Source organism: Taudactylus pleione, unplaced genomic scaffold (assembly GCF_031769625.1).
Source record: "Taudactylus pleione unplaced genomic scaffold, aTauple2 ptg000016l, whole genome shotgun sequence".
Classification (NCBI taxonomy): Eukaryota; Metazoa; Chordata; class Amphibia; order Anura; family Myobatrachidae; genus Taudactylus; species Taudactylus pleione.
The window spans coordinates 53,929,597-53,956,374 of NW_028284418.1; the positions used below are offsets into that span (position 1 = coordinate 53,929,597).

General features: G+C 43.7%; 1 protein-coding gene across 3 annotated transcripts in view; it reads right to left on the reverse strand.

Annotated features, from left to right (window-relative positions):
- PCGF5 (polycomb group ring finger 5) overlaps positions 1–26,778 on the reverse strand; it is a 123,111-nt gene that overhangs the window by 50,166 nt on the left and 46,167 nt on the right. The window contains exon 1 of one of the 3 annotated variants that reach the window (XM_088474028.1): positions 4,624–4,704. The exons of the other annotated variants lie outside the window; for them this stretch is intronic. The gene's annotated coding sequence lies outside the window, so the exon portion shown is untranslated. Of the gene's footprint in view, positions 1–4,623; positions 4,705–26,778 lie in introns of those variants that run through there. 3 annotated transcript variants of the gene reach the window in all.

Sequence of the window (26,778 nt, forward strand, 5' to 3'; positions counted from 1 at the left end):
GTCAATCTGCCGATAACGACAGATTGAGCATGTTCGGGGATGAGGGTGGGTGCCTACACTGAACGACATATTGCTCAGTGTAGGCACTGCAGGGGAAGAGGAACGACTGTACAGTTACAATGTTGTAATCGTACTGTCTTTCCGCTATCTGCTAGTGGATGTGCCCCTTTACTCTATAGGGTCAATCCAATTAGGTGCGAATAGTGAGGTGAGAGTTGTTATTTTCTCTTCTAATTTGCATAGCGAATTCATTTTGCAATCCAATTAACAACTCGCACTGAACCAGTCAGACTGAATTCGCATTCGAGAGATGAAAAGGAAAATTTTTATTTCAAGGTTAAAATGTTGGGACACTGTGCTGAAATCCCTTAGACACCTCCTTTAATCATTAATTAGGCAATTGGAAGTTTCCAGTTAGCATAATTACTCCAATAATTACATGTCATGTTTTCAACCGCAAGCTCCGGAGTGATTTTGGCTCTATCAGAGCCAAAATCACTCCCACTGACATCACTAGTGATGTCAGTGGGCCGGCTTCTGACGGGAGGCGTTCCCGTGGGAACACCCCCGTCAGGGAGGCACGCCCCCCGCACGCCCACCAAAGGGGGCGTGCTGTCAATCAACATTGACAGCACGCCCCCTTTGATCGGACACAACGAGCGAAGGACTTTCCTTCGCTCGTCGCGTCTGGCGCATGCACACGACGGAGCTCCCTCCGTCGTGCGCATGCTCAGTGCATAACATCGACCCACTTGCGAGCGGACAGCCGCTCGCGAGTGGGTCTGAATCAGGCCCATGGTCCTCAAGTCTCTCCAACAGTTCAGATTTTAGAGATATCAATGGTTGAGCACAAGTGGTTAAATCAAATTGACTGAGGTACTAATTAATTAAAGGCCCCCATACATCAGCAATTGTTTGCAGCAATCGTGCAATTTGCAATCGATTGTGTATAAAAATCTTTCCCTTTTTCAATCGATTGTGTATAAAAATCTATGCAGAATTGCCACAATCGATTGAAAAAGGGAAAGATTTTTATACACAAATCGATTGCAAATTGCATGATTGCTGCAATCAATCTCTGATGTATGGGGGCCTTGACTTGTGTTCAGGTTTTAGAGATATCCATGGTTGAGCTGTTGGGGGGGAGAGTTGAGGACCGCGTTTGGGAACCTCTGCTCTGGTGTGTCCCTGGCTTATAACATTATGAAAATGTGCGATACTAACTGACGAATTCTCATGGTTTTAGTAAGTTGCAAGCCTGATATAAGCCATTTAGCTACTAAGGAACTACTCCATAACATAATATAGACAAGATGTTTCAAGTCCACCCAGGTAGATGCCCACATGCACAGAGTTGAATAATAGATAAAATACACCATGTGTGACAGTGAAAAGTAAACTTCACATTTTCCCATTACTGTACTATGAATATTGTAATAGCTGATCACTCAAAAGCCATAGTGGGTCAGCTCACTCCTTAAAAACGGTTACCAGCAATGCATGCTACAGCAGAACCTTTGATACCTGCTAACATATCTCACTTTTTAAAAACCAGCATAAATGTTAATGCAAATCATTGTTGTTATTGTGGAATTTTCTTTACTTTTGCACAAACCCACTCTGAGACACAGAAATACTCGTCCCCCAGGCAGTAAAAGTTTAGATAAGTGTATGAATAGATTGTATCTTGTGCTAATTTGTAATATAAAATATTTTTCATTGTTTTATTTTCATTAACGTAAAATTGAGAGCAGAGTTCATAATAAATGAATACTTAAAAATGTCAAAACAAAATAAAAAACACATACAGTATGAAATTGGTTATTCGCTTTATGGAGTTTATTGACTGAGCTTGTCTTTTGTGAAGCCCTGGAGAAAATAAATATCTTCTCTCTCTCTGTGGCATGGTAAAGCCTCTCCAGGTAAGTGAATACGGTTATGCAGTTGTAAAGCTACTCTTCAGCAGTGACTGCATGCAAATAACCATCTGCACTTTCAGGAATTGTGATGGGCTAGTCACTTTTGCATTTGATAGGGAAATTCATAACGACATCACAGGATTTCCCTACCAGAGTGCAGAGGAAACCTGAATTAGGTCATTTTCTGTCAGATAGCTCTAATGAGGTCAATTAAAATATATTAATAACTTTCCTGTATGTTACAAACAGGCCCATTTTACAAAGTATATAGAAGTGCAGGGAGTATCTAATAACAAAAACAGTGCAACGGAATATCCGCAAGCTATATAAGTAAATGTTAAGAAATAGTGGTGTATACTTTCGATTTTCACTAAAACAATATTTATTTGTACTTAAGTGAAAAAGGTGAAGTACAGCATTTTCAATAGAATGAAGGAGATAAAAAAAAAAAAAAAAGTGTATAATGCCACACAAGTAATCTGTTCTATAAAAGAGCTACTCTCCATAGGATACCGTAGTGAATGTGGTGGGGTAAAGGACAAGAAAGGTGTAGTCAAGGTGCCGTCTTACAACTAAAATATAATATGTAATTGGTCTGGAGGTCAGTACTGTGTTTTCTATGGCAGTCTTTAAAGCAGAGCATACATTAACAAACTATGGGGGAGATGTATGAAGCCCAGAAAAGGTATCAGCGCACGTTATGTGCGCTGATACCGCTTCTCCCCAATGTGTGATCGGGGGTCTGGCCGGTAAATGACAGGGGCGCTATGCGCCCATCAATATTGGCGCTGCCATCTACAAGATAGCAGCGCCGATAGCCTGGGCCATGTACGAACGGTCATATCGCCTGACCGTTCGGCCCGCTGTAGCTGTCGCTATCGACAGCTACAGTCTGGCGCTAGCCTATCCCCACAGCAGGGACAACGCTATCCCTGCTGCAGTGGCTGCCGGCTCCAGGCTGCACGCGGGGATCTCGCGATACTTGCGAGATCCCGCGCATGCTCAGTGGAGCCGGTCGGGACAGAGACACAGGACATCAGCACTAGGCTGATGTGCTGCGGTTTCTAGCGGGTGGCGCCGGAGGGGGGAGTTATCACTCCCCCTCTACGACCGATGAGGTGTTCTTACATCTCATCGGTAGTGCTTCCTGCTTTGCCTCGGTAAAGAAGCGAAGCGGAAAGCGTTATAGCGGCACGTTAAGTGTCACTATCCTACATCTACCCCTATACATTACAAGACATTTATCAATGAGTTTTATCCATACTTGCCTACTTTTGAAAAAACATTTCAGGGAGATTGTGAAAGCAACACCTATGAGTACGGTGGTAAAGTGGGCGTGTACTGCTACATATGAGAGGCGTGTCATAACATTGAGTTACATCCAACTGTAAATGAGCCCCAAAGAAGTTAGTGCGTACTTCTTTTTGATTAAAACACACTGATACTTTTCAGAAAATGCATGTAGCCATAGGGATCACTGTGCCTTATAACCAACGCAGGAAAATGATACGAATTATCACATTTGGATTTGTGTTTGTGTGTATTTTCAAATCTACTATACATAGAGATGAAGGCACTCGCCAGACTTGTGAAGTCAAACACATACTTTAAGCTTTATCAGCATGCACATAATCCATAGGGCAACTATGGATTATGTGCATGCTAATAAAGCTTAAAGTATGTTTTTTTACTTCACAAGTCTGGCGAGTGCCTTCATCTCTATGTATAGCAGATGTGATGTCCTTTATCGTTGGGTAACCCACAGTTCAGTGGAAACTCTAAAGAAGCACCCAAGCAAATTACAAGATATAAGGTATGAATAATAATATATATATATATATATATATACACATATACACACACACATACACATAGTATGTATGTAATATATATATATATATATACACACACACACATACATACACACAAGCATACAGTATTTCAGCTTTATAATGGAGGTAATGTGCAATCAGGGAGATTGCTGGACTCTTCAGTGAGATTGCTACTATTTCGGGGAGTCTCCCTGACCATTAGGGAGAGTTGGCAAGTATGGTTTTATCATTCACAGGTGATAAAACTTGTTACGTATGATAAATGGTGATCCCGCCAATCCGCTCCCAACTGTTATTTTTTAAACAGACGACAAGTTGGGAGCGGATTGGCTGGAGCACCATTATCATGATACATGTGGCCCTAAAGCGCCACTAATGTGTGATAGAGTCACCTGCTGCACATAACCTGTGCTCTGCTTGCACACCTGTACAGCACACGTTACTTTATATAACAGGAATGAAACCTTTGTATGTGCTAGATAGCAGTTACTGCAGTTTGGTTACAGGGTTAGAGCACTTCCTCTTTCTCTGAAACTCTGTAGTTACATTGCCCCAGTCCCTGCTTTCTTCTGCCCTACACTGTATATATCCATAGAAACCAGCAAAGGATGGAAACGTGTGACTCCATAGCTCCTGCAGAACTACAAGTCCCAGACAAAAGTTACAGGGCTCGTTATAACTTGTAGTTCCACAGTAGGCGTATAGCTACAGGTTCCACAAACTAAGCCTGAAACAGAGGAAACCATGCTTATAAATCCCTGTTCTACAAAGATATGCCTATATAGCGCTATATGCGGCACAGCTATGGGGCTAGCTATGGGACACCCTTTCGCTGCCAATAGTGAGAGCACGGACACCTGTCGGGGACTCACCATTAGGGACCGCGCATGCGCCACCCGGGATCTGTAATTACCGATGACGCGGGACTAGCTGGGCTCATGCGCCGTCAGCTCGATCGCCTCACCAGTGAACAGCGCATGCGTCTGGCTGTCACATTCACTCCAGTGTTAGCAGTACGCACTACGCAGCAGCAAATACAAGGTGATGTCCGGGAGCTGAGAGCAAGAGTCAGGCGGGTTCCATTCCATGTCTCACAGCTCAGTGTCGTGCTGCTGTCACACAATAACTACGTGATTGAATTTTATACAGTTAAATTAGCAAAATAAAAATGGCTGTGATGAAAGAGCAAAAAGATAGTAAACTTAAGTCAAGCTATTACGATCACTGCAATGGCTCTCGTACTCTATAGAGCAGTGTACGCTGTATAATCAACAGCAATTAACAGGAATTAATAGAGTTAACTAAGACATTTTTTAAACCAACCCTTCACACCTGACAGTCTTTGGGGTCTATTTACTAAGCAGTGTTAGGAGACCAGAGTGAAAAGTGATAAGGTGCCAGCCAATCAGCTCCCAACTGTCATTTTTTTTTAAACAGCATGTGAGATGACAGTTGGGAGCTGATTGGCTGGCACCTTATCACTTTTCACTCTGGTCTCCTAACACTGCTTAGTAAATAGACCCCCTAGTTTTCAATAGCCAATGGCAGCAAGGTTTAAGTTTTAGGGGGATGCATAGTTATCCCGGCAAATAGGATCCCGACAACTGTCAGAATCCCGGTGCCAGCATCCTGAAGGGAAGTAGAAGGGAGGTTAGGGTTAAGCACTAGGGGGTAGGGTTAGGTTTAGGCACTAGGGGATGGGGTTAGGTTTAGCCACTTGTGCAGTGGTGGGGAACCTTTTTTCCACCGAGGGCCATTTTGATATATGTAACATTATTTGTGGGCCTGGTGCAGTCCATGCCCCCTCCGTGTGATGTCACAAAGGGGCGGAGCCACAATCGCCGGTGATTACAGCAATGCCCAGAGCATCCTGAAGATGCCCACGGGAAGCTGTAAGGGCAGCGGTGTCACTGTCTGAAGCGTCTTAAGGACGCTCCAGGTGGCCCTGCTGCATAGATTTTGGCTGCAGGGTGCCATGCTAAGCACCCTGCTAGCCAAATGAGGCTAGCATAAAAAAAGCTCAGAGGGCCAGACCAAATGATTCCGGGGCCTTATACGGCCCCCGGGCCTGTGGTTCCCCATTCCCTGCACTAGGGGATGGGGTTAGGTTTAGGCACTAGGGAGTAGGGGTAGGTTTAGGGATGGGGTTAAGTTTAGGCACTAGGGGATGGGGTTAGGTTTAAGCACTAGGGAGTAGGTTTAGGGATACTTGTTTACTTTACAGACTCATTGCAGAGATAGCCAAATTAATGTTTTAAATGGTACTTGTGTACTTTACACAAGTACCGAAAGTTGTCCCCACCTAAAGAAGAAAGTTGTCACCTCGCTGCGCTCGCCATGCTTTGGGCTCGGTGGCTCTCCACAAGGTTATATTCTCCCTCTATGCCCACTTGGATGGTAGGGAATGAAGCTGGACATTGGCTGATGACGTCAGTGTCCTCTATGTGAAGGGGATTTAGACATTACAATGATTGATAATAATAATGAGTGAGGACTTTGACGTCATCAGCCAGTGCTCAGCGTCATTCTCTAGCATCCTAGTGGGCATAGAGGGGGAATATAACCTTGTGGCGAGCCTGAAGCGTGGCGAGCGCAACACTAGGAGGGCTAATTTAGGCTTTGAAGACGGCACACTGATACTGCTTATTTTCTGCCATTAATGGAAAGCCCCCTTACTAACCAACTGGCTGTGGGACTTGCATGCTTTTGACTGCTATTTAAGCTGGACCTAAGCAGACTTTTTCACTACTAACCATGGCTGACAGAATTTCCAATATTTCTTCAGGATTAGATTTTTCTGTGGCATGTGAATGTTATGCATTTTTATTTTTATTATTTATTTAGTATGGTTATGGTCTATTTTTTGACTGGTTCTTAAGGTGTATTTTATGAATTAGTTTTTAATTATTTTCACATGAATTAAACATGTTTTAAAACACTATTTATTTCCCCATTATATTCATATGGTCGGTCAAAGTCAGCGCTCCACTCTCCTTTTAGTTTTTGTGTATCAATTACAGGAGGGTCAGCTCCTCCAAGTGGTAGCGAATGAATTTCTATACACACTTTTAACCAATTGTTTTATATCTCTATAGCACCTAATAGGTATCTTTGTGTTTAAAATCCGGGGCCTGCAGCACAGGAGACTGAGCAAGGGCAGACTTCAGGGCTCGGAAGGCCTGCTCACAGTCTGCCGTCCATGCGACCAGATTCAGACGCTTCTTTTGGGTCAGTTCGGTTAGGGGCTTGGCAAGGGCACCATAATTGGGTAAAAATTTACGGTAGTACCCCGCAGTCCCCAAGAATGTCCTGACCTGCTTCTTGTCCTGAGGGGTAGGCCATGCTGTGATAGCCTCCACTTTGCTCGGTTCTGGGTGCAGAGTACCTCCCCCTACATAGTGTCCCAGGTACTGCACCTCACTCATGCCAAGCTGGCATTTTTCTGGCTTGATAGTCAGACCTGCTCCAGTGATCTTGCACAACACACTATCAAGGTGTCCCAGGTGTTCCTCCCATGTCTGGCTGAACACAGCAATGTCGTCTAGGTACGCTACTGCATGTCACTCCTGGCCTGCCAGCAGGTCGTTGACCAGACGCTGGAAGGATGCAGGGGCACTTTACATCCCAAAGGGCATTACGAGGAACTCGAGTAGCCCAAATGGGGTGATAAATGCGGACTTCTCGCGGGCTTTGGGAGACAATGGAATCTGCCAGTACCCTCGGCTGAGATCCATGATAGTGATGTAGCGTGCCTGGGCCAGCTGATCCAGCAAGTCATCTATCCTCGGCATGGGGTATGCATTTAACACTGTGGCCTCATTCAGCCTCCTGTAATCAACACAGAATCGGGTACCTCCACATTTCTTGGGAACCAGTACTACAGGGGCCGCCCACAAATTATGAGCCTCTGAATCACCCCTAGCTGCAGCATCTCATCAATCTCCCTTTTCATGGATGCTAACATTTCTGGGGAGGTGCGGTAGGCTGCCTGTCGCAATGGGTTTGGGTGCCAGTGTTAACATGATGCGTCACTAGGTGTGTCTTGCCAGGCTTCCCTGTAAAATGTGCCTGATACGGGTGTAGTGTGTCAGCTAGCTGACCTAGCAGTACTGCAGACAACCTCTCACCTCAGCGAGCGTCTGTCAGAGACCCTACTTCCTGGGCAGCAACTGAGGGTCAGGTTCCTGCTCATTTTCAGGCAAGCTACACACAACTGCAACACACGCTTCCCTGTCATGGTATGCCTTAAGCATGTTGATGTGGCAGATTTTCTGCGCTACTACATAATCTACATCATTGATGAGCTGTATTATGGAGTAGGGACCTTGCCAGACAGCCTGCAACTTGTTCTGCCGCAGTGGGTTTAGGACCAGAACCTTCTGCCCTACCTCAAGTATGCGCTCTCTCGCATGGCGATCGTACCACCTCTTCTGTTTCGCCTCTGCAGCTTTCAGGTTATCCTGCGCCATCCCCATCAGGGATTGCAGCTTCTCCCTGAACTGTACCACATAGTGTACAGCACTGACTTCTCAGAAGTGACCATCTTACCCTCTCATTCTTCCCTGATCAGATCTAAAGGGCCACGCATGCGGCGCCAATATAGGATTGTAAAGGGTGAGAATCTGGTTGATTTCTGCGGCACCTCGCGGTATGCAAAGAGGAGGTGCCGCAGGAACCTCTCCCAGTCTCTTCCTTGGGACTCCACAAAGATCCACAACATCTGTTTTAGGGTACTATTAAGTCTCTCCACCAGTCCATTCATTTGGGGGTGGTATGGGGTCGTAATGAGATGATCCACATGCATCTTTTTGCAGAGGCTCTGCATAAGTTTTGACATGAACTGCGTACCTTGGTCTGTTAACATCCCTTTTGGGAACTACACCTTGGAAAATATGGTAATAAGGGCATCAGCAACCTTATCTGCCCAGATGGATGACAGAGCCACTGCTTCCGGATACCGTGTGGCATAATCTACCACCATCAAAATATATTCCTTCCCAGAGCTACTGGGAATAGCCAGGGGCCCCACAATGTCTACAGCAACCCGCTCAAAGGGTTTGGAGACAACTGGCAAGGGTATTAAGGTCGCCCGACTTTCCTACCACGTGGCATGCATGACATGAACAACAGCAGTTAGCTATGTCTGTCATCATGCCAGGCCAATAAAAATCATGTCTTAGTCAGGCCTTGGTTCTCGACACACCCAAATGTCCTGCCAGGGGAATCTCGTGTGCCACCTTCAATAGGCCGCCCCAGTACGACTCTGGCACAATCAATTACATTGGAATGCTCATTGCTGACATGGTGCTCCCTATACAAAAACCCATTTTCCCAAAATATGCTATTTGAGTCACCTTCTGTGCACATCTGATTAGCCTGAGCCCTTACAGACTCCAGAGTTGGGTCTGTGTTGAGACATATTTTAAAACACATTCTGGTCAGTGGAGGGTAGTGGACTGGGAGGCTGCCCCCCTCCTCCTCTGTTCTCAAGGGTGGGGGGAAGGGGATCGCCATCCAGTGAACTGTCCTCCACACTTGCAGGGGGTTACAAAAGAACAAAAAACACTCTTTCAGTGCTGCTGCCTCTACATCTGCAGGGGCTAACAAACACTCTTCCCTTCATGCAGCACTGCGCGTAGTCACTGCGGCAACAGTCGTAAAATCATTAGCTAACTGTACATCACTCGATTCTATGCTAGAACATGCATAATTACACATTTCAGTCTCTATCCTGCGAAGTTGAAACCTGTTATTCCCTGTGGTATCAACATTATCCTCAGTACATATTGACTCTTTAGTACATATAGGTATTGGTGTTAGTTGGGGAGAAAAATTATTGACAGGCAATTTTACATCAGGGGCCACATATGTAGCAGACATCTTCCCCAGATCTGTTCCCAATAAGACAGTGGCGGGCAGGTCCGCAAGTACCCCAACATCACGGATTCCATGACCTGCCCCCCAGTCTAAATAAACCCTGCCTAGGGGTACGCCCTGCACAGCTATTGTTCTCCCCAGTAAAATATTCTCAGGGCGCACCAAATCGGGGTGTATCAAAGTCACATCAGCCCCGGAGTCACACATGCCAATGGTTGCCTTGTCGCAGACTTGTACTGCTTGCAGATTGTCCCATGGTCACTCCTGGGGTCCCCCAGCATACAGGACAGTTGGCACAGGCTTCCCTGCTGGGCCACCCACAGGAAGGGACATTGATTTCTTCTTGGAGGGACAATTGGAACTGATGTGCCCCACCCGGTTGCAATTAAAACACCTGCGGGCATCGCCCAAAACAGGTTTACCCACCACCCCCCAAAATGGTGCAGCCACAGCTGGTTTCGTTGAAGGGGCAAATGTGGGGAGCCCTCCAGGACTCCTCTCCTTCCAGGCCGACTGCCCGGACATCCCAAACAACTTCTTTGCTGCCAGAGCCCTGGTCACGATGTACTTGTCATCCAGGCTGGCATCTTCTTGCGATGACTTACGGTCATGGTCTATAACCCATTCTTTCACCTCCGCGGGGCACAGTGTGAGGAACTGCTCCTGCATAATGCAATCTTTCAGATTATCAAAGTCCATAACTTTCAATCCGTCAATCCACTGATGCATCGTGGTTACAAGTGCGCTAACAGTCCCGTATATGTGTCAGAGGGACTGCGCATTGAGTCTCTGAATTTCTGCCGATAAGCTTTTGGGGTGAGGTTAAATCGCTTTAGTAGCACCTCTTTAATGGTACGGTAATTACCATCCAGCTCTGGATTAAGTTCAGCAAATGCCTCCAGCGTTTTCCCTCTCCGTCCCCGTGTTAAACAGCTGGCCCATTCGCTGGGTTCCAGCGCAAATTGTTGGCAAGTCCTTTCAAATCCCCACAGGAATGTAGCAAGGTCGCTGTCTTTCTCTAACACGGAATTGGTCATGCCGGGGTTTTTTCCTACCACGTTCGGCCTGGCGCTCTGCAGCCTCTCAGTCTGCCCTACGCTCGGCAGCCTCTTGGTCTGCCCTTCATTCCACAGTTTCAGCTTCCCTGTCAGCCGTCGCTTGTACTGCTCCACCAACTGCAGCGTTGTTACAGGGTCCACGTCCCTCATATGCCTGACAGCAGTTTGAAGGTAATTCTCAAGAGCAGACTCACTTGACCCAGCAGAGGTGTCCGATCCTTGCTGGGCATCTGTTGTAAGGTCCAGTACAGACTGAGCTTCTGTAGCAGGGTTGTCCATCGTCTGGATCCCTTCAGCAGCAAGGTTCTGATCAGCCTCCTTGAGTGCTCAGACCAGTCGATCCCTGCTCTGGTCAGTCCAGGCAATGTTCCTCTGCATACACCTGACCACCAGTTCATCCCTTTTTAACTGCTGGTACTCCATGGTCATTCTGGACCTCAAACTTTTTGCCAAAGAAAAACAAAACAAGAGAGAGGGAAAGAAACAGAGATCAACTGTGCACAGTATGTCTTTTTTAAATTTTAACCCTGAGCATACTCTCTGGCGAATTAGAGTGCTGACTTTCTGAGAAGCACACACCGATAATTCACTTTAGCTCTTATGATAAAAACAAAAATATCAAATCCCACTGCTGCCACCAGTTTATCACGACACCGTGCCCAGTCTACACTCAGCTACGCCAACCTGACGTAGCTGGGTGGTTGTGACGTGGGTTTTACCTAAGCCGCCACCATGAAGAGTATTAAAATAGCGCTCTTACGTTCGCCAGACACTTAAATCTCACTTAAACTCACAGTTATTACACAAATATAGCATGGGCTTCTCCAGGCACGTGAATTCATTAGAGCACAGAGATAACGTTGATATAGTTTTAGGATTTATTGAGAAATATCTCCAGGGTTAAATTACAAGAAAAACAGGTAAATAAACAATAGATACATATAATTGCACAGATTTATTCAGATAAAAGAAAATGATAAAGTATCAGAATCCTAAGGTATCTTACGCTGAGATCTTAGGGGATCTGTGTGGAGGGAAACCACCATAGACCGACATAGGGAGCACTCCTTAGCTCTCACCTACTCCCTGAAAGTGAACAACTAGCAGTGTGGGCTGCTGAGTCTTATAGTTCCATGACCTGCTCTTCCCCAGCAGCCCCCATCTTTTTCAGGCTCAAAAATACGGTCCTTTGTTCTCCCAGGGCCTGTGTAGATGCAAATTACCACAACTACAAGACCTGACACTAATATAACTCCCTGGACCTTGAAGGTATTTTATGATAGGAAGACTGCTAGCATAAGGTGTTACAAATGACCCTTCTAGCAGCCAGTGTGACTGTGTACTGGACCTGCATCATGGCCCCCTAGTATGGGAGCAAACGTTACTGTAGGAATTGCTCTCTGGTCATGGACAGCATTTTTGTTCAAGCAAAAATTTCTGCTTGAACAATTTAATTTTTGTTCAAGCAATGTTTTAGGGTCATAACCTCTCTGACTAAATGTAACCACTAACTCGTCCAAACGGGCCGCAGTTGAGAAAACAAGATAGCATTATACCATGGTCTAGTACCAATATGGTTGCTAGTCCAGTGATACGGCATGCGACTAAGGCACTTTGGCCTATTGTAAAATCCGATCCAGATTTACCTGTATTTAAAAACATGAGACCCATAGCAGCATTCAGGAGAGGTCGTAAACTTAAGGATAGGTTAATGGTGACCGATATTACGGGTAGAGGAATCCCGAAACCTCCAAATGTATATAATAAACCACCTGGATGTTATAGCTGCTTTAAATGCACCACTTGCAGGTATTTGGTCTCAGGTAAAACCTTTAAACATCATCATTCATCAAAGGTGTTTGACATTCGCTATGTCCTTACCTGTATGACTGCCTTTGTGGTATATATTTTATGGTGTCTGTGTGGTTTCCACTATGTGGGTCAAACCACTAGGAAATTTCGAGATAGAATGGAGTTACACATGTCAGCAATTAATCTATCGTTGTCTGGCAGGATATTGACCAGCCGGTGGCACAGCACTTCAAAGAGGATAGGGTATGACTTATTTTTAAAGTACATGATCATCGATCACGTGCCAGAATCCTCTCGTGGTGGTGATAGAGCAAAAGCACTATTGATTAAAGAGGCACGTTGGATTTTTAAATTGCAGACTACACCCCAGGGATTAAATGATCAGATAAATTGGAATAGCCTGTTATAATGTTGCTGTATTATTTGTATTATTTTATGTTTCTTTGTATATTTGTTTGTGTTATTTATTATATAAGGTTTGTAGTAATGGTGTTTGCCCCCCTCCAGTGTTGTTTGACCTGGATGCAGGAGCTGGTGCCTCTGTCGGTGTGAACCGCAAGCCGGGCGGTTGCTAGGCAACGCGGCTTCTGGTACCCAGCAGTGCGTCATCTGCTGGCACCTGTGCTTGCGGCGACTTCAGATGGATGGTGGCGGCTATGAAGATTAGACCGAAGGGTATTTTAGGGAGAGTAAGTGTTCATTGTTTTTATGTACGTCTTCCATTGATGTGTCCTGATGAAAGGGTGCAATCCCTGAAACGTTGACGTATATCAATACACATCTTTTGCATTATTGATCGTGTCCTTGGAGTGCCATTTATTGCTTGGGAAACTGTATTAATCGTATTCAGGCATCAGGAACAGATGCTTTAAGATGTTGGAGTGCCGGCATAAAATTGATAATATATATTGTGATACTTGGGGTTAATTAGCTCAGTAGACTGGGGTCAGTGGTACAGTGAGTAGGTGCAGAATTAGAGTCCACACGTAGCATCCCAGTTAAATAAACATAAGTGATGCTTTACTTCCAACATGTGAAATCAGGAAACAGAAATATAATAAACAAACCTAGCCCTTGTTTAGGGCACTAGCTCACTTCTTGAACCCTCTCTACAGAAGCAGCTAATCTGCATGAAAGTCTCTCACAGTCTCTGAGATTTGTAGTCCTTCCTGCCACATGCAGGACTGTAACACTGGCCTGGTATAGCTTTCTCAGCTTGTTGGCGCCGCCTCTCACAAGGACAGTGTCAGAGGTATATGGATCTGCCTGCCTCCTTGCAGGTATGATCCCGACCACCTGGTCTGCTTCACTCACACTGCAGCCCCACCTGGACTGTCTGGCTGTGTCCACCAGCAGCCTCTCCAGGGCACTGGTCATACATCTGCCCACAATCCTTTTCTACTCTTGTGTGGGCGGATCTGTCCTGCCCCACACAGAGTCTGCTGGTCACCAGTGCCACCTCTGGTGATACTGCCACATATATACATACATACATATACACACACACATATACATACCAAATAGAATAGTGAGCGGACAAGTTTGAACAATAATCTTGTAAAAATAAATAAATTCCAACACACTCCTCATTAATTTTATGAGTGGCTGCTAGGAAGAAGGGATCATATGTGGATAAAACACCACATACATAACCAATGTATAAGTGAAAATTCCCAAAAAAAAGTGAATGTAGATTTATTGTGGAAAAGCAACTTCTCTTAGTCGGAATATTTTCGGACCCCGCTATTTGGACCCTTACATGATGGATAGATAAGCTTTTATATCATATTATTCTTGTACATTGTTTACCTGCATTTATTCGTGAATGTTATTTGTTTTAATAAAACTGTTATACTTTCAAAAATATTGGGAGTGTTATATCAATATGGGGGACTTGCTGTAGTTCCTCTCTCCTGAATTATATAACAGTATTTTTTAAAGATGCAGAGTTGAAATGGTGCATACAAACGGTCAGATTCTTCTTCAGATCTGAACGATAACGATTTAAAAAATCGTTCATATCTGAAGGAAAATCTGACATATCTGAACGATGAACGATGCGCGTTCCCAGTGGTCAGATAACGATATCTGATGTGTTTGCAGTCAGTTTTGGACGATTTCAGTTTTTAATGCAGTCAAAAATCGTTCATAGTTCAAATCGTTTGTCAAATCGTTCATCTGACAGTGTGTATGCTCCATTACACACGATGTTTTGCCTTTTTTTTTTTTTTTAATGTATGAATTTATGGTGGTCAAGTGACCGCAGATATTCCGACTACTAAGATAAGTTGCTTTTTTTCCACAATAAATTCACATGCACTTTTTTTTTATTTTTTTTATTATTATTATTGTGCTTATATATTTCCTATATCACTAGTAGGCGCTGGGAATTTTCACATACTATAATATATATATGTATAAAAATTTATATATATTATATATAATTTACACTGTATGTATATAATGAGAGGAGCAGTTCGGTTTTAACTCGGATCTTCCAGTCAGGGCATAACGAGAGTATATCTCATACAGTTCGAGATTGAGCACCGGTTGCTCTGGAAGCTTACACATTACACACACTGTACTTGTTGGAAGATTATTTGGTCATGTATACACTGACAGTGGTATGCAGTTTTAGTCCTAACTATTGGCCTGATAAGGAACACACGGATGCAGAAGCACGCTATCGTCCGATGTTCACGGTCTGCGCATGCGTCTGGGTTACAGTGCACATGAGCAATCCGCTCACTGCATCCGCAAAAGCGAGTTCAGTGAATACTCAAACCAAGGTTGGGTGGTTACGGGGAGTGGTCGGCCAAATGCAGACATGCCAGTGCGTTCGCACCCAGTTACAAGGGCGTGCATAAATTAGCCACTGAGATGTCGGACATAGCCTGGCATCCCTCTGCGTGCAGGAAGTCTCTCAACTCCTGCGGCAGGGTCAGGCCTACCTTGAGTCTGCGCGCGGATCCGATGGTACTCGATGTTCCTGATGTTTTCTCACCCTTGCGCATCAGTACGGACGTTAGCGGAGGGTAAAGGGGGCAGCATTATGTAGTGCTGGGCGTCTGCATCTTTGTGCTGCGATTGCCGTGCGTATGCATTCATTAGCATATTTTCGCAGCGGCCGGGTGAGTCTGCATCCGTGCATTCCTTTCTGAATCAGGCCCTATATTACCGGTTATCTCTTGCAGATTACTCCGCCAGGATTCCTAGTCTTTCAATCACATAATACACTTTGGGAGGGTCCTGGTTCTCTGTGTTTTTTATTTACTACCGTGTTTCCCCGATAATAAGCCCTACCCTTACTTTTGAAAAACGGTCCAAAATAAGCCCTAACAAAAAAAATAAAAATAAAATAATGGTAAGTAAATAATTGTAAAGCAGGACTGTGGCCATGATGGGGATAAAAGCAGGACTGAGGGCATGATTGGGATAAAAGCAGGACTGAGGGCATGATGCTGTCAATGTTAATTAAAATAAGCCCTACCCCGAAAATAAGCCCTATGGTGTTTTTTTGACCCGGTATGTGTGATTTGTTGTTATTTTTCATTGTGTATCTAATTATGGTGTACTCTTGGAGATCATATGCGTTTACTCCTGTGTCATTATATAATTCAATATATGTAGGCTCACCCCTATTGTATGTAACCTGTATGGTGCGCACTCTGTTTGGTGCACGACGGCACCGATGTGAACAATGTCAGTTGCATCCGCAAGTTGCCTGTGGATGTTTACTAGGTTGCTATGATCCAGCCCAGTGCCCCACTGACGTAACTTGGAGGCGCCGACGTCATCAGGAGCAGCGCCGACAGTGTGCAGCTCCATGCACGGGCCAGTGTTTAGTATCACTTGGGGGTATTTAAGGTAAGGGGGTGTTGTTTGTTTCTTTATGCCTGATGACTGTTTTTAAATAAACCGGAACGTTGCAGTGACCAGCCTGTGTTGCTTTCATTATTGAAGTCCTGGAGTGCCGCCCCCCGTGGAATGTCTGCATGTAGCTTTTTGGTTGAGCACGTGGACCCCGTTGTATTGGTATGGTTAATGCCGGCTGAACGTCACTCTGTACAAGATATTTTACCTGGCTAGTAACATATCTGTTGTATGGTAGCACCCGCTGTTCAGCCTTATACATGCTGTTCCCTTGCTGAGCCATCAGTGCTTTCCAATTGTGTGTTGCACTTGTGTGGTGGAATGTCTACACAACCGTCTAACCCTGACCTGGATAGACTTTTTCACATTGACTAACCCAATGGTGACACCCTGACCTTCTTAGACTTAGAAGCTGACAATATTTTATTTAAAGAAAACCTCCTATCCACAGGAGACGAGTCCTCAAGTGAGCAACTTTTTTCCAACTGCTAAAACGTGAAGTTGATTACTACCTACATGGTATGACCCTCTCGAATTATTACAGAGAAGAAAATACCTAGAGGGTTTAGGAGTTAAGAACACTCCCGCCATAGGAAAATACAACCAAAAATTTGCAGGAAGTGGGTTGCGGTCTCAATACATGTAGTTTTGACTTTATTCTATTGGTAATTGAGGAGTCAGCCAGATAGCTTAGAGTCACTAAAGAAAGCATATCTTCATTTGTATCTGCTCACTTAGACACTTATCAGAGGATAAATCCACTGACTGGATAGCAAAACTGCAGACACAGGTTGAGAATTATTGAAAGACCTTATACAAGTCAAACACAACAAATTAGAAATTGTGAACAGGGACTATAGTGAACACAGTGTACAGCTTGGCTTCCAATCCATCGAACAAACCACATCTCAGACGTAGGTGGGGAGACAAACTTAACACATTTGACACTGATACTTCGGCAGGCTCTGGTCTTAGGCCAACAAAGCCGAAAGTATAAGGGGAGCAATAGGCTTCTCTCAGAAACCCCCTTTAGGAGTTATTATCTGCGCACAGCGGGACACTCCAAAAGTAAAAGAACTAGGAGGGGCTACCAGTGGCAGAGGCAAAAGGGGCGGAAGAGGCAACAGGAGGTAATCTTTAAAACTTATCTTCCAGCTCCTGGTCTACTTAAATTGTCAGTCCGGAACAAAGGGCTAAGCTACAACACATTTTGAGAAGTTCCAATGGATGGTGGATAGCACACAACTTAACAGGCAGTTACGTTTAAAAGAACATTTTGGAGATACACAACCTCACTTTCACAAGGAAGGTCCACCTCCACCTTTGATCCGGTCTCCCACAACGCCTCCATCAAATGCTTCACAAGGCTGCTGGATAAGTGAGTAGCGGATCATCGTAGTTGCTCGAAAGGCCCGCACCTCAATCTCTCTAATGAGGAAAGGGATGCTCTTAATAACCTTATAAATTATACTGACAGGCAGGCTGATAAATGGGGCGGCATAGTGCTACATGACTTATCAGCCTACAAAAAGGACATTTACTCCCAACTAGCCGACTCCAAGGTTTACAAACCGTTGATGTTGGATCCCACTACGTGCTTTTAAGAGGGAACTAGATGGAGTGCTGGATCTAGCTGTACAAGATAACAGTATATCACCCACTCTAGCCAAATCCCTACATGAAGACCACCCGAAAGTACCTATTTTTGTACACCATCCCAAAAATACATAAGGTTGGACAAACCCCCTGGTTGTCCAATCATCTCGGCCAGGGGCCCTTTGCAAAAAAAAAGTCCAGACCTTTATAGTACAGCCACTTGTGCAGGCTCAACCTACATTTCTAAAGGACATGACTAACTTTTTGCATACCCAGCAGTGCGCGCAGTTTGTTCACTCTGCAGGGATGGTGGTCTGGTATATAAAGTAGGTCTTTTATGTTTGTTACTTATGTTCTTGATAATAGTCCAGTGGGACTGAAACAGATGCGGTTTGTCTCTTGAATTATTGTGTGAAAGTACCCGTGAGTGCCACCTTTTCTTCAGGATTGTATGGAGTGTTGCACATCCAGGAGGGCACCAAGGCAGGTTATTACATTCAAGAGTTGAGTGCTGATATTGTATCATTGTTTTATCTGTACCTGGCTGGACAAGTCTAGACTGAATAATTGGAATGGTTACGGACTTGTTCACCTTGTTTGTTACTAGCTTGCAGTGACGTTAACTGCAGGAGAGTATTCTGGTAATCACTGATTAGGAGTGCTATTTGTATTACTACAATTAGCTTTAAATTCTAGAGAAAGAGTATATCTGCACACTCCAATATATAACGAGTTACGGTCATATATAAGGCTCAATAATAAACTAGCAACCAGTATTGTACAATTTATGGGGGTGCAGCCCTAATCCAACCAAGTGAAACTATATTAAACAAAAAGAGGCTAGGGGTTGTTAGAGATGCACGCACATGCACAAAATCAATACTTTAAAACTTGACTTATTAGTTATTATACTAAAAATTCCATCTACTGGAATGGTACTGTGACAAATAGAGATTTAAAAATTAAATAATTGAGTTGATAAACATACATATAGATTAGTGTATAAGGATAGAAAAATGTGAACAAATAGTGTATAAAAAAGCAGGGTCCACTATTTCAATTTCCCACATATTATTAAAGCAATGTACTATGTTAGACCGGAGCAAAATTCTATGTTATATGTATATTCAATATGTCTAATTACCTACATATAAATGCTCCTTGTTGGTCATAGAGCTAAATAAAGGAATTCACTAATATTGGTGGTAATAATACCACAATCAACTTAAGTGGCAATATCGTATTTATTGTGAAAAAAGTACTATAGGTTGTGGAAACTTCAACAATAATGTATTCCTTTAATATAAGGTATGACTGCTGGTTCAATCCTTTGAAAGTCAGACAATCACATAACAATACTTATCTATATAGTGTCCTAGTAGATCTTGTTATCACTGTTCTATTGTCTCCATGAACACTCCCAAAAGAAAGGAAAAATGTAACAATCACAGAATAAGCAGTACCCTGTGCCTCACTGCAGCTGACAGCAAGGCTCAGATATTAATAATCAATCTGTGCTCAGAAATACATCATATTATTATTATTATTATTATTATTATGAAAATGTACCAGAATAACAGATAATTAGTATCAATCTGTGATTATATGAGCTGTGGTAATAATGCTACCTGATTAGGGATGATGTTAACATTGCAAAACACCACCTTTCATTGGCAGCACAGCCTAATAGTGACTTATGAGCCTTGCGAAAGCTGCAGTGAGGCACAGGATACTGTTTATTCTGTGCTTGTTGCATTCCTTTTTAGGAGTGCTCATAAATTCTAAGGAACAGCAATAATAAAATCTACCAGAACAACAAATAGATAATCATTAATCTGCGATTATCTGAGCTGTGGTAATAATGCAACCTGATTAGAAATTATGTTAACATTGCAATAACACTATTCATTGGTAGCACAGCCTAAAGTGACTTATGAGCACCATACAAATTGATAGTCATAATATAACTGACAGTATATAGCTGTATTAATGTAACGCTATTCTATACTCACAAACCAATGTGTACTATATCAGGTAAATACATTTATACACATGAGATAATAAAATGTGTGATTTGTAGAAGTGTGATTCACATCACAGATTGATTATTAATATCTGAGCCTTGCTGTCAGCTGCAGTGAGGCACAGGATACTGCTTATTCTGTGATTGTTACATTCTTCCTTTCTTTTGGGAGTATTCATGTAGACAATATAACAGGAATAATAACAATATTATCTATATAGTATCCTAGTAGATCTGGTTATGTGATTGACATTTGAAGGATTGAACCAGCAGTCATGCCTTATATTAAAGGAGGACATTATTGCTGAAGTTTCCACAACATACAGTACTGTTTTTACAATAAGGGGCATATGTATCAAAGCTTGATGTGAGATAAAATTGTGAAATATATATCACCAACCAATCAGCTCCAAACTATCATTTCTAAAACATAGCCTGCAAAATGTAATTTAGAAGATGACTGATTGGTGATATATCTCACAATTTTATCTCACATCAAGCTTTGATACGAGGGTTGGTCAAAAAGTAATGCCTAAATGCTCACAACTCAAATTTTATTATACAGATTTGAAAATTTGCAGTATAATACTTTGAAGTCTTAGTAACAGAATGACTCTACTCAAAAAATTCACCATCTGCCCCCAAACTTTTTCTCCACCTCTCAACCCAAGCTGTGAATTCACTTTGGAAAAATTCCAGTGGTTGGTGTTTGACCCAGGAACATTTGGCGTTTTTAACAACCTTTTATGTCTTCAAAATGTTGACCACGGAGACAGTATTTGAGAGGGCCAAACAGATGAAAGTCAGAAGGGGCCAAATCAGGACTGTATTGTGGATGTGGCATTATTGCCCACCCCATTTTGGCAATGGCCGCAGATGTTGCCATCAAAGTGTGAGGTCTGACATTGTTGTGGTGTAAGATGACATTTGACAGTCGAATTGTTGACCTTTTTTTGCGGATGGCTTCTTTTAGCTTCTTAAAGTGTAATAATGTATCGATCACTGTTGATTGATTTGTTTTGTTCCAAGTAATTGATGAGAATAACTCCACGGCAATCCCAGAAGAATGTGGCCATGACTTTGTTTACGGATCGCTGTGATTTAAACTTGGCCAAGGTGAACTTCGGTGTTTCTATTGCTTTGATTGGGCCTTTGCTTCTGGGTCATAAAGGAATACCAAGGTCTCATCTCCTGTAATGACATTTTCCAAAAACATCTCAGGGTTGGCTTCAAAGTTGGTTAAAAGGTCATTGCACACTTCCACCCTCTGGGCCTTATGATCTCTGGTTAATTGCTTTGGAACCCATTTAGCACACACTTTACGATATCCCAAATCATTGATTAGTGTTTCTACAGTGCCATGGCTACATTCCAGTTCATCACTGATATCTCTGATGGTCACACAATGGTCTTTCTGAATCATGGCATCGACTTTGTGTCGGTTCTCTGCTGTCACTGCAGTTGATGGTCTGCCACCACGAGGTTTGTTACACACGGACGATTCTCCCGATTGAAAACGCTTCATCCACCTTCTGACATTGCTATAGTCAATTGTACACTCACCATACACTTTTTTCAGTCTTCTGTGGATTTCTGTAGCACTGCAGCCTTCTTTTTCCAGAAATTCAATGACAGCTCTTTGTTTCATCTTGGATTCCATGGTATTTCTTGGACTACCCAAACAAAACTACATATATAGTTAGCAGACATATTAAAGTACAAACTGACAAAGTTTCAAGTAAATGCTGCTTATTATTTCAGAGTTATGAGCATTTAGGCATTACTTTTTGAACAACCCTCGTACATATGCCCCTAAATATGATATTGCCACTTAAGTAGATGTGATATTGTTACCACCAATATTAGTAAATTCCTTTATTTATTTAGCTCTATGACCAACAAGGAGCATTTATACGTATGTAGGTTATTGGACATATTGAATATACATAGAACATAATTTTGCTCCGGTCTAACATAGTACATTGCTTTCATAATACTGGGAAATTGAGATAGTGTATAAAAAAGCAGGGTCCACTATTTGTTCACATTTTTCTATCTTTATACACTAATCTATATGTATGTTTATCAATTCAATAAATTAATTTTTTAAACATCTATTTTTCACTGTACCTTTCTTAGTGAATGGAATTTTTAGTATAATAACTAATAAAAGTCAAGTTTTAAAGTATTGATTTTGTGCATGTGCGCCCATCTACAATTAGCTTTGGACAGACTTCTGTCTAGTTTGGGAAGCTAAGCAGTAAGGGCTTGGATTAATTTCTGGATGGTAGACCTCCTAAGAATCTAGGTGTAGTTCCCTATATGAGTTCTTAGAGTGTCACATTCCTTTGTCTATATTTTGATACCTGTGCTTCCTGCACGGTTATTACTCTAAGTGCGAAGTCCAGGCGGCAGCCGAGTACCTGCGAACAAGTGTGTGTTCCGGGAAAGGGGGTTGTTCTTGGTGAAAGGCACTTTGTTTAGGTTTTGACAGTGCAGGAGTTCATCAGGTATCATAACATTTACACACATATAGATACATTTTGAAGAAAGCAACGATTGTCCAAAATAATGAATCTAAAAGGTGCATACATACAGGGCGATTAGGAAAGACTGCATGATTATGACATCGTAATCGGTCAGTCGTTCCTGATCCCCTGTAGTGTCTACACTGAATGATCAGTCGTTCAGTGTAGGCACCCTCCATCATTCCAGAACATGGCCAATATGTCATTATCGACAGATTGGGCTGCATGTTCAGTCGGTGGACAATGTCGGGAATGACCAGCGGGAGCGCGCATCGATTTGTGCACAATTACTGAGCGATTGCACTATTATGATGTTGTAATCACTCAGTAAAATCACCCACTGTGTACGCACCTTAAGTGCATGAAACCAATCCTTTGGAAATGCTAAAGTAATGTAAGATGAGATGTGCAATTGGGAATTTGTAAATGAAATATTTTGAAAGTGTATTATCTCTGTCATTACATCATTACTACCCTTCCCAGACCACTCTACACTTGAGTCAGACAGCTCTGTAGGATGCGCTTAAGTAAAGTAAGTTTGGAACTGGGAGAGGGCTGGGGTGCTGTGGTGCCCATTGCTGGGAGATGGGTGCTCTGCTGGGACAGGGGTCAGGGTGGATGCTGACACTGTTCTGGGATAGGGGGGTGCTGTGCTGGTTGAGGGCCCCTTCCATGAGGCCACACACCTTTTCAGGATCCCACGGGAAGGAGGGCACCACCCAAAATCCTGCCTATGGCACTAGTTTGACCAGGGCCGGCTTTGCGTCCCCTTATTCTTCAATTTGCACCTTTAGGGCCTTGAGAATTTATCAATGAAACATAAGCCATTTAGCACTCGCTAAAGGGGTTATGTACCACTTTCGATATTTAACACAGCGGTAATCTTAGATTACTGCTGTTTGTCACGGTATCGCTCACACCATCTTTCGATAGCGAGAGCGATAAGTGTCCCCATTGTTGGCAATGGTGCTCGGCAGCAGCTTTTCCAGCTTCAGCGTGGACTTCCAGGCACGGTCGGGTCCCCACCTGGTTAAAGTGTCATGTGTATGACACAGAAACCCACCACTGGCAGCGATAGGCTGCCAGCAACAAAGCAGAAGACGCTGCTGAGGATGGGGGATCGTCGCTGGACCTCACTGGAGAGTAATGTTGAATCCCAGTATCACTGCGATACTAAACAAAATATGCCACTGGTATTTAGTTAAGTTCTTAAATTGGGCCCTCTATTTCCTAACAACTGAAACGCTGGGAAGATCGCAGCGGCAGCACTATTAAGACCTGCCACACCACCACACAGCTCAGGATGCCAGGAGGTCCAATAGGGAAAGGTAGATCCTCCAGAAAATAGAGCTCCAAGGAATACCAACAACATTCTTATATGCTGTACCGGGACTCTAATTTAATACCCACAAAAGGGCTATAAACAAACAAGGAGACCTTGGCTTTTAAGCTTTAATTTTTTCTGTGTGTATGTGTAATATATATATATTTTTTTATAGTTTTATTACATGCATCGCAGACATCTTTACATAGATATTATATGTGAACGAGCGCTAGTCAGAATACTAACAACTGAAAACCTTGTAAATTTCAGGGCTTCCTCATATGTGCACTAATTAATCACAAAACATTAGACATATAATCCATTAATGAACCATTATATTTATATGAGAAAAGACAAATAAAAAAAAATGCAACTTTGCTATGGCTGGGAGAGTACTGCTGGGAGTAGGGTTGCTCCCCATCCTGTATTATACAGGATTGTCCCATATTTGAAAGGGACTTGCTGCGTCCTGTATTGATTCAATTGGGATTTGGCCAGTTTTCAGGTCTGGCAGTGACTGCACTTGGAGGTGGAGCTCTCAGCTCCCCTTGACACAGAGTGACAGCCGCTCTCAGCCTATACACTCTTCAGCATAAGCGTGACAGAGAAAGAGGCTAGGGTCGGATTAAGGAGGGCACGTACCCCCGGGACCCTCGCCGCAGATTGGATCCAATTCCGCGATCTGCAGCTACCCCACTAGCAGCCACTGTCATAGGCAGCCTTCAGAGCCCCCGCCGGTGCCGCAAAGCAGTGCTGGGTTGCAGAGCCCGGCAGTGGACCAATGAGATGCCAGGTCGCAGCCTGCGGCTCCCACCGACTGGTTGGCGCTCAGGCTGCAGGGAAGAAGAGGGGGCGGGACTTGAAAGGGAAGGGTGGACGCCGGGCAAAAGGCAAATAGAGATGGGAAGAGCGACTCACAATACTGAGTTGAGCCACATGGCTCAACTCAGTGGTGTGTCTCAAGACAGTGCTTTGGGACATGGCTCTTTAGGTACTGCACCGCTGTAGCAAGCAGGGGAGCCAGCGACTGAGTGAGTCACTGACAGCTCCCCCTCCCCCAGCATAGCACTGCAGATCATGGCATGATGGGCAAACCGTCGCTCCGGGTCTCGTACCAAAGGGGGCGTGCTGTCGATGTTGAGTGACAGCACGCCCCTTTGGTGGGCGGGCCGGGGGCGTGGCTGTCCAGACTGAGGCGTTCCTATGCGTTTGATGGCCCTGATTCAGAGCGAGCACTCTGTCAGAGCGCCCGGCTCTGAATCAGGGCCAGAGAGTGAAACATACCGCGGTGCAGCTGAGGGTGGCTGAGGCTGAGCCAGTGTGTCACATAACCGTCTGTCAGCATCATAAGAGAAATAAGTAAGACAGACAGTACATTTTCTTTAGTACTAAATAAAATATAAATTATTAAAAAGGCACTAGCTCCTATAGATTTGGGGGTATATATATATATATATATATATATATATATATATATATATAATATATGTATCTATATATAAGCAGGTGAAAATATCAGCAAGGAACGCAGTTGTAATTTGCACGCAATCGGTCAATTAATTTGAACTGCACATGAATCACAGTGCGCATGTGTCAACTAGCAATTGCGATGAGAACTGCGTCTGCAGAGGCCACGCAGACCCATGGCAGAGTGATTGACAGGAAGTGCAGTTTGTGGGTGGTGACAGGTGGGGGGTGGCCAGTTGAACGCAGGCATACCAGTGCGGATGTGTGTAAGGGTAAGTGGGCGTACTTATGTTAGGCTGTGATTGCAAACATTTGCATTTCACCGCTGATATTTGCAATTGCGTAGCGTGTGTATTAGCAGAATAGCGATCCTTGCTGAATCAGGCCAGGGTCTTTAGAAAAGCAATACTTATATTATGCGCCCTTCTAGCCAATGTTTCATGACACTCCGATCCTTTTGTCAAGAATATATATCTATCTATCTCCATAGATACAGCTCTTGTAGTCGAATTAAATGCAAAAATCACCTGTATTAAAAAGAACATCAACGTTTGAGTGTCAGCCCAGTCATCAGGACCATACAAGGAATAAAACAGTTTTCTGTAAATGTAAATATTCCTTTTAAGAAAGAATCATATATTTTCACCTAATTGTAACGTAATTCTCTAATGATTAATGACGCTATGATTTTAATTTTAGACTTAAGACGGGGGCCTTAAAGTGCCCTGGGCCCCCCAAAGCCGCAATTCGGCTCAGAGACAGGTGAGACAGGTTACAAGCCTGTAGCAGAGTACAGGCTGAGGACAGAGGACCTATGCAGCACAGCTTTTCCCAACCCCTATGGGCTGGACCCCTGGCTGCCATAATGGTGGGATTTGCATTACACACACTAGAGAGACACAGGGGGCAAGAGGCTGGAGAGACACAATGGCCAGGAGCCTAGAAAGATGTCTAGAGAGAGGGGAGAGGAGGCTGGAGAGACACAATGGCCAGGAGGCTAGAAAGATGTCTAGAGAGAGAGGGGGCAGGAGGCTGGAGAGACACAATGGACATGAGGCTGAAGTGGACACGGGGCTGGAGGTGACACAAGGCTTGTTGATCTCCCACATGAATAGTGACTACTCACTGTAGACACAATCTGCTCAAGGAGGATCATTTTCTTCAAAGGTTCTGAATTGCAACAAAACCACCATGTAGATAAGATGGTTTTTTTTGTGTGTGTACCAAATAAAAAATACAAAACAAAAAAACAGTATAGACATTTTACCCGCTCCTGGGCTTTTTGGAGGAGCCCAGGTCAGTTGCTTAGGGGGACATTCTCTTTTGTAGCATGCAGCGCCCCCCTCTGCAGCATGCATAGCAACCTTAGTTGGAAGGCAGAACAGTAAAGTTTCTTCAGCAACTTAATTTTCCAGTACCTCTCATATTAATTTCTAGCTACCAGAAAACATAAAATGGGTGTAAGAGTG